The sequence below is a fragment of the Prionailurus viverrinus genome, chromosome A1 (genome assembly GCF_022837055.1).
Source record: "Prionailurus viverrinus isolate Anna chromosome A1, UM_Priviv_1.0, whole genome shotgun sequence".
In the NCBI taxonomy this organism is placed as follows: Eukaryota; Metazoa; Chordata; class Mammalia; order Carnivora; family Felidae; genus Prionailurus; species Prionailurus viverrinus.
Genome location: NC_062561.1, coordinates 93344837 through 93358388, shown reverse-complemented (window position 1 = coordinate 93358388; position 13552 = coordinate 93344837).

The window sequence follows — 13552 nt, the reverse complement described above, 5'->3', positions numbered from 1 at the left end:
CTTTCCCAATGACCTTCACATAGGGATCCTTTAACCATGCTAAACAGTGTGTGTAAGAGGACACACAGCCTGTCTCCCCCATGTTACCAGGGAGGGCAAGAAGAAACAGACTCCCCAATGCCCTGGCTGAAGGGGAGAAGACCATGAAAGCCATAGGTAGTCAAGTCCACACAAAACAGACATGACAGCAACATGCAAAAACCTGCCCTAAGGCAAAACATTCTATTTACAGATATAGGGAAAATAGGAATATAGCTACAATCTGATCAATCATCATCATGTATCCAAAGAAATTCTATGACATCCAGAAGGAGACATAGTGCAGAGAAATCATGCTTACATGAGAACCAAACAAGTAGAGAGGATCATCCACTCACAGGAGCCTGGTTTAGGAAATATCTCGGGTAGCAAGCAGCCCAAAAAAGCAACTTTTAGTGACCTAGAAAAATGCTTACAAATAGATGGTGCTGATTTACATATACCACCTGTATGACAGTAATAGCTCTCTCTCCCTGAAAATAAGTAAATTGGCATTTCCAGCATTGCTGGAAACAGGTACTTGCAGTGTGCTTGCAGAATCAGATTTCTGAGCCTGCAGCATGGGTAACAAAATCAGTCCAGAGGTCTGTCTTCCATCCTGCTGTCCTGTGGTTCCACCCATGCCATGCACACCTTCCCATCTTGCCAGAGCCCGAAAATAGCTTCCATGTCAAACCTCCCAAGAGGAAGGCTGTATTACAAAACCCAAAAGCCGGGTTCCTGTGGTTACTAACATCTCCTGTGGACTCCCATTTCCCCAAACATGCCATAAGAGTGGTATTTCTCAGGGTCTTCTCTTGCTCTTTTTAATTCTGATGCTTCACACATCTCACTCAATCTCATAATCTAATGATCTTGGTGTCATCCAGATTCCCAACAGGAAACAGAGGGCACACTCCAAGGGGGGCAAATTGTGTAGGGTGTATCTAAAAAGAAGCTATTTACAAAGAAACAGAGAAGATATGAGGGACCATAATGTGATAGTGCAGTAACTTAGGGCAGGCCAAAGGAGGAAACACCACTGACCCCAAACCTAAAGGGACTAAGAGCATGATGGGTGCAATTTTGTAGAGGGTCACCTTGAGAGAAGAAGTGACCTTCTAATGAGGGACACAAACAGACTGAAGCAATCTGCGAAGGAGGGAAACAAATAAATAAAATTGACCTCACTCTCCCATATTCTCCCACTGACCATCCTTCTGGGGATCTTTGGGAGAAATTCCTTTTGGTCATTCACATTTCTACACATCTTGAGAGCAGAGGCACTGACTGCCTTTGTTACAGACTACCTTTCCAAGGATGTCGGTATAGCACACAATCTTGAAGATAAACATTGTGTCTCCCTCCAGAGTCAAGGGCAGGCATTGCTCACTGCCCATTATAAAAGATGCAGACTCTCCAAGTTCACGGGTCTCCTGTGTAGGTGCTGCTGGCCTTCTTCACATTTTCTTGTGAATATATTAGGGGCTGGGGAACAGACACAATAAAATTCTGATAACACTAGCTACCACTATTGCTATAAAAGGATATACTGTGGTTTTTTTTCTTTGTTTTGATTTCAAGTTTTTATTTAAATTCTACTTAGTTCCCATATATAGTAAAATTGGTTTCAGGAGTAGGATTCAGTGATTCATCACTTACCTCTAACACCCAGTGCTCATCCCAGCAAGTGCCCTCCTTAATGCCCATCACCCATCTAGCCCATCCCCCCACCCACTTCCCATCCAGCAACCCTCAGTTTTTTCTCCATAGTTCAGAGTCTCATATGGTTTACTTCTGTCTCTTTTTTACTCCCTTTCCCTATGTTCATCGGTTTTGGTTTTTAAATTCTACGTATGAGTGAAATCATATGGTATTTGTCTTTTTCTGACTGTCTTATATCACTTGCAAATGGCAAGCTTTCATTTTTTTTTTTGATGACCAAGTAATATTACACTACACACACACACACACACACACACACACACACACACACACTACCATATCTTCTTTTTAAAGTTTATTAATTTATTTTGAGAAAGAGAGAGAGAAGGGGGAGGGGCAGAGAGAGGGAGAGAATCCCAAGCAAGCTCTGCACTGTAAGCACAGAGCCTGATGTGGGGATCAACCTCACAAATCATGAGATCATGACCTGAGGCAAAACCAAGAGTCAGACACTTAACTGACAAAGCCACCCAGGTGCCCCTATACCACATCCTCTCTATCCATTTATCTCTATCCATAGACATTTGGGATGTTTCCATAAAATGTTGCTACAAACATTGAGGTTCATGTGCCCCTTCAAATCAGTATTTTTATAATAAGTGATATAGTTATTTTTCAACTGACCAGGAGTCCTGTGTCTTCTTTGCTTCTGTGGCGAACTGACTCATTTGCTCCTAAGTAAGGTAAAACCTCAAGCCCTTCATAGTTCTTAACAGACATCCCAATGGGCAGAACCTAACCTGAAGTCAGAGGGCAGAGCTATCATCTGATTCATAGAGGTCAGCCTTCTGGAGCGAGAACAGGGAGAGGAGTGCATCTGAAGGGGCAAGGGGATGTATCTGCCACATGATCTGAATGCTACTAACTGTCCAGTCTGTATCTCTGGGCTTGACAGCAAATATCCTGAGCTTCTGACTCATACGTCTAATTGTTCACCGGCCATGCCATGGGCAACCAACTCCCAAGGTTTTCAATTTCAGGGAATGACACCATCATCCATCTGTCCAGCTGCCTAATCTTTGTTTTATTCTTGACTCATCTTTCTCACTCCCAAACCTCATCTTGTCAATCCAAATTCACCTCTAGCTTGTTCCTTGCTCTTCATCTCTATGACCACCAGCCTATCAGGCCAACGCCATCTCCCTGTTGGAAGACATATCAACTTACCCTTTTTGCTTCATCGTGACTAGCTCCCCTTGAGTTCTCTCAATACTTGAGCCACCATGATATTCTTCCAGTTCCTCCTAGTAGCCCTGTGACATCCCTTGACACATCTTTCATACACGCTGACTTCTCTTTTGGGAACGTGTTTTCCTCCCCTCTTTTCGTGGGTAACTCCTGTACATCCTTCTGATCTCTGATCAAGTGTTTCTTCCTTAGAGACGCTCCCCCAACCCCTCAGCTAGGCCCGGTCTTTCTTTCAGACTAAGAACCAGACTAAGTTCTCTATGAAGGCAGGAACCAATTTGTTCTTGTCCTCCATGATAATGGCAGCTCCAAGCACGATGCCTCCACAGAGCAGGTTCCGGTATATATATGTCACATGAATGAGTGCAATGAAACACAGTGGCTCGGATCCCAGTCAAATAAGGCACCCCTCAAACATGCCTACTATGTCAGGGCTGACTAGATCAATAAAAGATTTCTATATGCGAGTAACTCACCTAACATAACGATAATGTTGGATCAGAGGATCTCTTTTTGAGCTGCTTGGGAATTTTTAGCCAAGTGGGCAGTTACCAAAGAAATACTTTCAAGACATATGAAATTTAGAGCACATAACTTTTAAGGGTTCATTGTGCTGGAATGAAAATTTGCTACCCAAATATTTTTCATGATTTTCCTGACATTTTTTGAAACCTAAAGCATCACTTTAAAACAACATAGGTGACATCTCCCCTAGAGCAATCTGAGCCTAAATTAATGTAGCAGAAACAGAAATGGTAATTACAACTATCACTGAGACATTTTCATTCCTATTCCAAAGCATTTATTCTCATCCACAACATCCAAGCTTTGACTTTCTGGTTTTAATAGCATTTTTTATATTTAAAAAGAAATGTATAAAATGAAAACCAGGGCCTCGCTCCACATGAGTAAGAACACAATATAATTTATCTGTCACTATCTTACTGCTCTGAGAACAAGAACACTTTCATTTCCTCACTTTTATCTACAGAGGTACAGTGTTAACATTGCATGAAGACAAACATTGGTATTTTCACTCCCTATTTAATCGAGAAATGTGATACAGAGTCCATTTCCCTTAGTGCCATGCAGAGGCTTTATTTTTAAAGACAGTCCCACCCATTCCAAAGGCAAACACCTGAATAAGGCATCAGAAACACATCTTTCCACCTTTTTTCAAATTTTCAGTTCTGGGTCAGCAGCAGCTGGGATGGCAACCCCAGGTCAGCTCTGCCACTAGCCAGGAAGTAAAAAACAAACAAAAAAAAAATTCCATGAAGCTTTTTAATTTGGGGAGAGGGCCTTCATAATTCTTCATATGCTTAGTTTGATTGGGCTGTTCTTTGACCAATTTGTTTGTTTGTTTGTTTGTTTGTTTTTTAGGACGTCTTTTCTATGTTATTCTTTGTTGCAACTGAAGCTATTATGGATAGTGACAGCAAACCTACAACTGATTTTCCTGATGCTTCTTTTACAACCCTTTTTCTGCCCCAATAGTGGGGGTAGGGGGCTCTGGAATGACAAAACAGTATAATAAAGACACAATGGAATAAAGGAGAGAAGTGGGTGGGGGGGGATACCTAAGTTTTTGCCCCTCACCTGTTACCATATAATCTTTAACTCAGTTTCCAAAATTAAAAAAAAAAAAAATGTGTGTGACAAGGTTAACTCTAAGGTCCTTTAAGCTCTGCGATTTCTTTTAAGATTTTTTAAAGTTCATTTATTTATTTTTGAGAGAGAGTGTGTGTGCGCACGTATGTACGTGCAAGCAGGGGAGGGGCAGAGAGAGAGAGACACAGAATCCGAAGCTCTGAGCTGTCAGCACAGAGCCCAACGCAGGGCTCAAACTCACAAGCCGTGAGATCATGACCTGAGCCGAAGTCGGACGCTTAACTAACTGAGCCCACAGGTGCCCCTAAGCTCTGTGATTTCTATTGTCATAAAGAGATAGTAAAAAAAAAAAAATCACTTCCTTCTCAAGTGGAACTTAGAACTGTTTTTATGCCTGAAAGTTTCTCATGATATTTGGTTTTAAAAAATAATGAGGATGAGGTTGCTATTTGCAACAGACTAATCTGTAGGAATCAATACAAAACATTTTTGGTTTTATTTCTTTACAGCCATTGATAAGTACACAGAAAAATAAAAGCAAATTCTAAAATGCTCATTAGCGAACATCAATCTACAGCATGAGGTATTTGTGTAATGGTTTGCTTGCTCAAGTCAATTTGCTTGCCATCAAACTAGAAATTCACACTGTAATCAAAGTAGGAATTCCTAGCTAAAACTTAGGTGGTAAAATACAAAGTGCACTTATACAAACGTTAACAAATATTGGAATCAAATTACTCATAGCATCTTTCAGGGACTAATTGTTCCATGTCTAGACATTACTTTCACACCAAGTATCTTTCTGGGGCTAACAGTTTAGAAAGAACACATGCGTACAGGGTATGGAGAGCAATACCCCAAGACCCCTAACTCTGTAGGATCCACAGAGGGTATCAGGCAAGCTCAGGGCACTAAGCTAATGACTAGAAGTTGGCCATATAGACACAGATATTCCAGATCTAGCCCCAAACAAAAGGTTTCACTGAGTGGCTATCTAGCTACTTGATACAAACCTCATTCTGTATGTCAACAAATCTCCAAATTTTACTCTCAGGATCTCTTTACAATTGTAAAAATTAGTGGGGAGCCCAGGAAAGCCTCTGTCTCTATGGGCTATATCTGTTTGTTTGTTTTTTTCCAACGTTTATTTATTTTTGGGACAGAGAGAGACAGAGCATGAACGGGGGAGGGGCAGAGAGAGAGGGAGACACAGAATCGGAAACAGGCTCCAGGCTCCGAGCCATCAGCCCAGAGCCTGACGCGGGGCTCGAACTCACGGACTGCGAGATCATGACCTGGCTGAAGTCGGACGCTTAACCGACTGCGCCACCCAGGCACCCCTGTATCTGTTAATATTTACCACATAGGAAACTAAAACCAAGAAATCTCTTAAAGATGTATTAATGAATTAATTTTAAAATGGTAAGAAACTATATTGGAAGACAGATAACATATTTATATGAAAAATAATATTGTAAAACAAAAAATATGATACAAGTGGCACTGTTTCACACAGTTTTGCCCACAGTTTTGCCACAGTTTATGTCTGGCTTAACGAGAAAAAATTTCCTACATGTTTCTGCATTTGATCCATTGCAATATGTTGCTTAGGTTGGAGCATATGAAAGAAATAATTTGGTCTGGTCCAGATATGTAGTTGGAAAGCAAGAGATTTTGACTTTTCATTCCGTTGTAGGTATTCTACATAAACTCTATGAACAAATCTAAAACAAAGTTTATGATAATTCATTAGATTTTAAAAAGCAACTTGTTGATCAATATGATCAATATGTAGAGCGACTTCTTCTTCTTCTTCTCCTTCCCCTTCCTCTTCTCCTTCTTCTAAGTAGGCTTCACACCCCACTGTGGAGCGCAATACAGGGTTTGAACGTATAACCCTGAGATCATGACCTGAGCTGAGATCAAGAGTCAGACGCTTAACCGACTGAGCCACCCAGGTGCCCCTGTAGAGCAACTTCTGATTTTTGAAAAAGAAATATTCTGGGACGTGCTTCTCCTCCCCCTCGTCTTCTTCCTCCCTTACAAATCCCAAAGTCCCATCCCCGAAAATCTGCTTCACCATAGAGTGGAACTTGGGTATCTGTATTTATTAAAGTTCCTCATTCAAGATTGAGAGAATGGTGATAACTCTAAATGGAGGTTACTTTGAATGAAAGGTCAAGTTAATAATGTTATTGGCTATTGATGTAAAAATATACATCCACCTTCTAGCTCCAAGGAGAAACAGATTTGGATTCTCCATGTGGTCAGCAAACCTATAATCTCCTGTCAACTGGAAGAGCAGCACACAGAACTTTAAGGAAATTTTATTTTCTGACTCTTGATAAAAACAGTATAGAATCATATAACTCATTCATCTACTCCAAAATACTTATTGAACACCTCTAGGACCCAAGCACTGTGCTGGATGGTGGAGATATGATGGTGAATAAAATAGGCACACACTAGAATTAATCCTTCTAAACTTGGTCATCCTGAAACGAAGACTCTTTGTTGTAGTTTGTCACAGATAAAATATTAACAGACTCAAGACAACAAACATACTTACAGAATATTCTCTTGAGGTACAGAGCACACTAACACATTTCCTTGCACAAATAGAACAGAACATTCACTGGATTCACTGTCCATCTGTTTTCTGACCCAAAAAAAACTTCAGAATTTCAACAGTTGGTCTGAAATTTTCTCCGTATGTTTGAAAAATATTAATGTTTTTAGCTATAAATTTAAATATTAACGTGATAAAGATATTAATCTAAATAGAGATTACTGCAAAATTTTGACCACCTGGTCAACATATAAGCTAGAAGCAGTGATTTAAGATATTTTCCTAAAATTCTCTTCTTTGTAAGGTTACATTTAACTTAGTTCCATTTAAAATATTTCTTAATGTTTCCTTATGCTCTTTATAGCAATTGATTTAAAAACAACAAACTTCAGGGGTGCCTGGGTGGCTCAGTCATTTAAGCGTTTGACTCAATTTTGGCTCAGGTCATGATTTCACAGTTCATGGGTTCAAGCCCCGAGTTGGACTCTGTGCTGACAGTGCTGAACCCGCTTGACTCTCTTTCTCCTCTCTCTATGCCCCTCCCTCCCTCTCTCTCTCAAAATAAATAAAACAACTAACTTCAGTGTGATGTCACTGTAATTGCTCACCGTATAGTTTCCTTCAATGTTTCCATTTTCCAGATTTGCAATATCACTACATTTCTTTATCACTATGCAGTGGAGTCCATGCCTCCCAGAACATGCCTCTTTGGCATAAGGATTATTTTGAGCTGAAGGAAGATAATCAAGACCCAGCAGACTGAACAGAACCTTTTTACCTCCCCCTTAAATGCCTAAAAGAAAGGGGACCTGTCTCAGAATGAGAGCTATTACCAGAGATAATTCTTGTCACTTAAGAGACTTATCTGCATGTCAGGGCAATCATATGATGACCAAAGCATTTTATCACCTTCTCTCATCTTCCTGTGAACTGCCTCCCCCCTTTGAAGCCCCAGTACCCTATACTTTTCCTTAGTTCAGGATGGTATATAAGCCTCAATTGCCTGGCTGCTTTGGAGTCTCCTATCTTTGTGGAGCTAGGGTAAAGGTATAATTATTTTTCCTCCCCTCTACCTATTTACCCAAGCAATTCTTGTTTAATTCATTTCACCTTCTCTCATAAATCATTTTGTCAGCTCCTTATAATTCTTGTTGCTTTTTTCTGATTCCTCCTTGATTTCTGGAACTAATAAAGTAGTTGGTACTTAGCTTGGCAGGCTACGTTTCTTTAAGACATAGGTAAGAGTTATGACCACGCTGTCCTATGTCGTGTTATTTCTGTCTCCAAGACAAACTATCATATCTAAGTTTCATGATGCTAGGTTTTCATTTTTTAATTTACTCTTGGGTCCTTTTTGGCAGCTTTCTCACACAGGATAATATCTATGTGATTGGTTTGCTTCAAGTCAACACACATTAAAATGATGTATCCAGTGTCTAGTTCTAGTTCTCTGATATGCGTATGAAGGACACACATGTACTTAGAGAAGGAACAGGGAAATAAAGGACAAATATTATGGATCCCTTACTAAAAAAGAAGTGCCACAGTGTTTTAAGAAATATTTCTGGCAGGGGGTGGGGAAAAAAAAGAAATATTTCTGGCATATGTTAAAAGCTTGGGTTGGGCTATTATTTTTTTAAGAGTGTAGTACATATTGTATACACAAGAATATACACATTGTGTATATGTGTATACACATTGTGTATATGTGTATACTACACATAGTGTAGTACACATTTTATACACAAGAATATACACATTGACTATATTCTTCTATTACATTAACTAAAATGGGTGAACATCACAGCCCGTGCATATAAAGAACCAATGATTCAACTGCAGGGGAAAAACTATTGAACTCGGAGCCTAATATTGGTTCTACTATTAATTAATTGCCTACCATGAATCTGGTGCTATACTAGATATATGAATAAAGATGAAAAAGTTGTTTCTATCAACAAGGAAATGCCGGAAAGAGAAGGCGGTATAAGCACAGAGCCCAGACTCCGAGTCAAATGTGGCTTTTATGCTTTTTAGCTGTTTGACTTGTATGCGTTCCTGAACCTTGCTAACCCCAAGTTTCCCACTCAGAGGCTTAGAAAATATACAAAGCTAAATCAAATGCCTCCCATTTACTACAACTTACTCAAGGTTAGCGCTATCATTAAGCGATTTACGTAAATTATCTCATTTAGTTGTGATTTTTTCCCGTGAAGCTAGAAAGTCTCAGAGACGGTCAGTCACACAGTAAGAAAACAACAGACTTGGGATTGGAACACAGTTTTATCTCCGATCTTAGACTGTTTCCTTCTGTTTTGAATTAAGTTTGTTTGAATCAATGATACGCCGACACAGGGTTTTACATGTTAAGTTGTTCTAAAGGGCTTCTGATGAAAACCTTTGGTCTTTATAGGTCTATCTTCCACCATTCTCAACCCCCAGAGTTAACATCCTAGAAGTCTTTGAGCTGTCTCTCCCTTGGCATTTACCTCTGCATCAGTAAATAATCACATTTATGGTGCACTACTTGATTGAGGTGGACAGGAAGGGGCAGGCAAGAGGGACAGAGATTAACTATTGTTTTTCACAATGAAAGATGAGACTCCTTCACCATTTCTATACCTTCCAACTCTTCCACACCATAGCCATTGTTCCCTCCCCTATCATCCTCCCCAGAGAGTAACACACTATTCAGTGTTTACTTATCATGACCATTTAATATTTGTGTGATAGTATATGTTGATTATATTTTTCTTGCACAACCTTGTTTTCTTCAGATTTAATGACTATTCTACAGTTCTGTGTGCTTAGCATTAATCTATTTCCACTTCTCTCTGATCCTCTAAATCTTTCAGTACCCAAATATGTCAAGTTTTCTTTTTTGTCACTTTCCTCTACTGGAGACATCTCTCTCACAGCTTTCTGAACTGTTCCACTCAAGATAGTGGCCCTCTGTACTACCAGTCTCCATCCTGTATACTCTCTTCATCTCTTCCTTGAGTTGGATTTCTTATTCCCCAAACCCCATTAATTGCTCTTTCTTCATGTACTCTCTTATTTTAATGGAGCAACTTCCCCTGTGGCTTCCCAAGAAAGAGTTCTTAGGAGTTAAAATGTTTTGTTTTTTTAAGTGTATTTACTTATTTTTGAGAGAAACAGAGAGAGTGACCAAGGGAGGGGCAGAGACAGAAGGAGAGAGAGAATCCCAAGCAGGGTTTTGACTTGAACTCACAAACCGCAACATCATGACCTGAGCCAAAATCAAGAATTGGATGCTTCACCAACTTAGCCACCCAGGCACCCCAGGAGTTTTAAGGCTTTGCATGTCTGAAAATATCCTGGTCTTCCCACACTCGATTGATAGTTTTGCTGGGTATACAATTGTCAGTTGGATATTGTTTATCCTGAAAATTTTGAAGGCATTACTCCACTGTTTTCCAGCTTCCATTTGCTGTGAGGGGCTCTGAAGCTCTTCTGCTTTCTAATCTTTTATATAATACCATCACCACCCCCCTCCTTCATGGTGCTTCTAGGACCTTCTGTTTGTCTCCAGGGTTCTGTTTCATGCTATGCCTTGGTATGAGTCTGCTTTCATCTGCTGTTCCAGGAAATTCAATTATTTGGTTCTGGAAATTTTTCTTGAATTCATTTTTAATGTTTTTCTCCTTTCCATCTTCTCTGCTTTTCAGATATGGTATCTCCACTACTGAATATCTCAACTGACTTTCCTTTCCAATTTCCCATACGTATATATTAATTTCCATGAGTTTTTCCTGAATATTCCTTCAAAAACTGTATCTTGTTCTTCCTGCACAGATCCAGTATTTTGTCTTATGCCTGACAATAGTAATGATCAATTTCTGTAAGCTTTCATTTTCCTGATTAGCTTCTTGCAGGTTTTACAGTCATTGTATGAGTTTTGTTTCAAAATCTTTCATCTTAGTCACTCCCTCACATGTCTGTTCATTATTGCCTATCTGCTCATATGTTAAAAACTGCCTGGAGGGGCGCCTGGGTGGCTCAGTCGGTTAAGCGTCCGACTTCAGCTCTGGTCATGATCTTGCAGTTTGTGAGTTCAAGACCCACGTCAGGCTCTGAGCCTGGAGCCTGTTTCAGATCCTGTGTCTCCCTGCTCTCTGCCCCTCCCCTGCTTGCACTCTCTCATGCGCACTCTCTCTCTTAAAGATAAATAAATGTTAAAAAATTAAAAAAAAACTGCCTGAAAATTCTGTGGTATGCTCAACCATGACCTTTATACAAGGGAATCTGGCTCTTCTTTTATGAGAGAAACCCCAGTATTAGTATTTTTAAGTATTTGCTCCTAGGCTTCTCAGAAATCCCAGAAAATAATCTTCCAATCACTCAAGTTTTGTAAGCCCAGTGGAAAAAGAGGTCTGCAGGAGAAGGGGATCTCAATATTCATATACAACATTTCATTTAATATCTATGTTTCAGTTTGGTTCTCTGCCCTGATGTGTGCCCAGTTCACAAATGCCTGACTTCTTACCTACAGAGAAAAATTAATTAATGGTTGGCTTGGAGTAGGCAGTGTTCAATGGGAGGGTGAAAACTGCTCCATTAAGAGCCTTTCAGTCAGCTCTCTTGGTATCTGGGGCTACCATATTTAGGGCACATTTCAGATCTGCTGTGCAAGAGTGCTTCCTCTATTTCTCTGACATCGGCCTAAGATTCAGCAATCTCAGATCAACTAAGTCTTTTCCTTATTTCTAAAATATTCCTGACATTGCAGCCTTCCCTTTCCATCTCTATTTTATGCCTTTCTAGATTTGTTTTAGTGGAGTTTTAGAAAATGATTCAGGAAGCATATGCATCTGTGCTAGATACATGTGGTTCATGCCCTACCTTTAACCAGAAACCCTCAGAATCCCACGTGTCCATCACTATTCTAGCACTAGAGAAACATCACGTGATGGACATCACTTCTTTGCATTTCCCTGTTTTTGGCTTTCCCTCCATTCAATGAGAGATACTCTTTGCCTTGAGGAAAATTAGATGTTTTATAGCTGGAATGCCAAGGAAAAGTACTGCAAAATAGGCTCTTTCTTGAAATATTAAAGAAAATCCAAACTTTCAATTATAAGAGATGCATCAAGAGAGAGAAAGTATTTTCTAAATTCAAAAAATCCCCCAATAAGTATCAAGACTCAAAGCTATGAGGAGTAAGCATATTGTTTTTACCATAAAGTAAAAAGTACTATGGAGTAGGAAATTTCTGCTCTACAGATGGTAATAAAAATTCCTTGCTAAGGTAGAGTAACTAGCCTGGAGAGAGAGGAGGGGAGAAAGAAGCCTTAGCCCTGAGCCTCTCCCAGGAGTGGGTGGAAGAGAAGCTGGTAAAAAAGCATCTCAAGATGAATTAGGAATCTCTGTGCAGGGTACATGACAATCACTTGCCACATGGAAATCTGAGCAGAGTTCTCCTATAGGTTATAGATATTCAGCCAATAGGGTTCAGGAGTAATAAAGCTGTAGGATTAGACAGATGACATCTTTAAATGGGGTCAAAACAAGCAAACTGGAGAACTGGCCTCTGTATAGTAACAAGGTAGATATAAATTGGCTACCTCCTTGTAACAGAAGAAAAAAATCACAATCTAGATAGATTTTTTTAAATTTTTTTATGTTTAATTTTGAAGAGAGAGATAGAGCGCGAGCAGGGGAGGGGCAGAGAGAGAGACACACACACAGAATCCGAAGCAGGCTCCAGGCTCTAAGCTGTCAGCACAGAGCCCACAAACCCCCACAAACTGAGACCATGACTTGAGCCAAATTCGGATGCTTAACCAACTGAGCCACCCTGGCGCTCCAATATATATTTTTAACCATAGGTAAAATACCAACAGGCTCCTCACATGGTGAAGATGCCTACAATGCTGGTAGGCATTGACAGCCTATAGAAATGTGGTCTTAGTGTTACACATCTGTTTTTCTTTAACTGTTGAGATCTTCACTTACTGATAATTAGATTCCCCATATGAAGATCTGAGTTTCTTTTTGTTGTTGTTGTTGTTGTTGTTGTTGTTGTTGTTGTTTATTTATTTATTTTGAGAGAGAGAGAGGGAATCTAAAACAGGCTCTGTGCTGTCAGCACAGAGCCCAACTCAGGGCTCAATCCCACAAACCATGATATCATGACCTAAGCCAAAACCAAGAGTCAGACACTTAACCAAATGAGCCACCCAGGAGCCCTGGATGTGAGTTTCTTTTAAATAAACCCACAGCAGCTTTCACAGACCACAAAGAGACACCACAAAGAGACACTACGAGGACGAAATTTTTAAGGCCCCAATAGGGCTCTGGTGTCTCGATAACCAAGGATCATGGAGAAGTGGGCAGTATACCACTTGCTTCCCTGGATTTCTTTAATTACAAGAGTGGTTAAGAGGCCAGACAACACATAGAGTTGAGCTTCCCTACTTT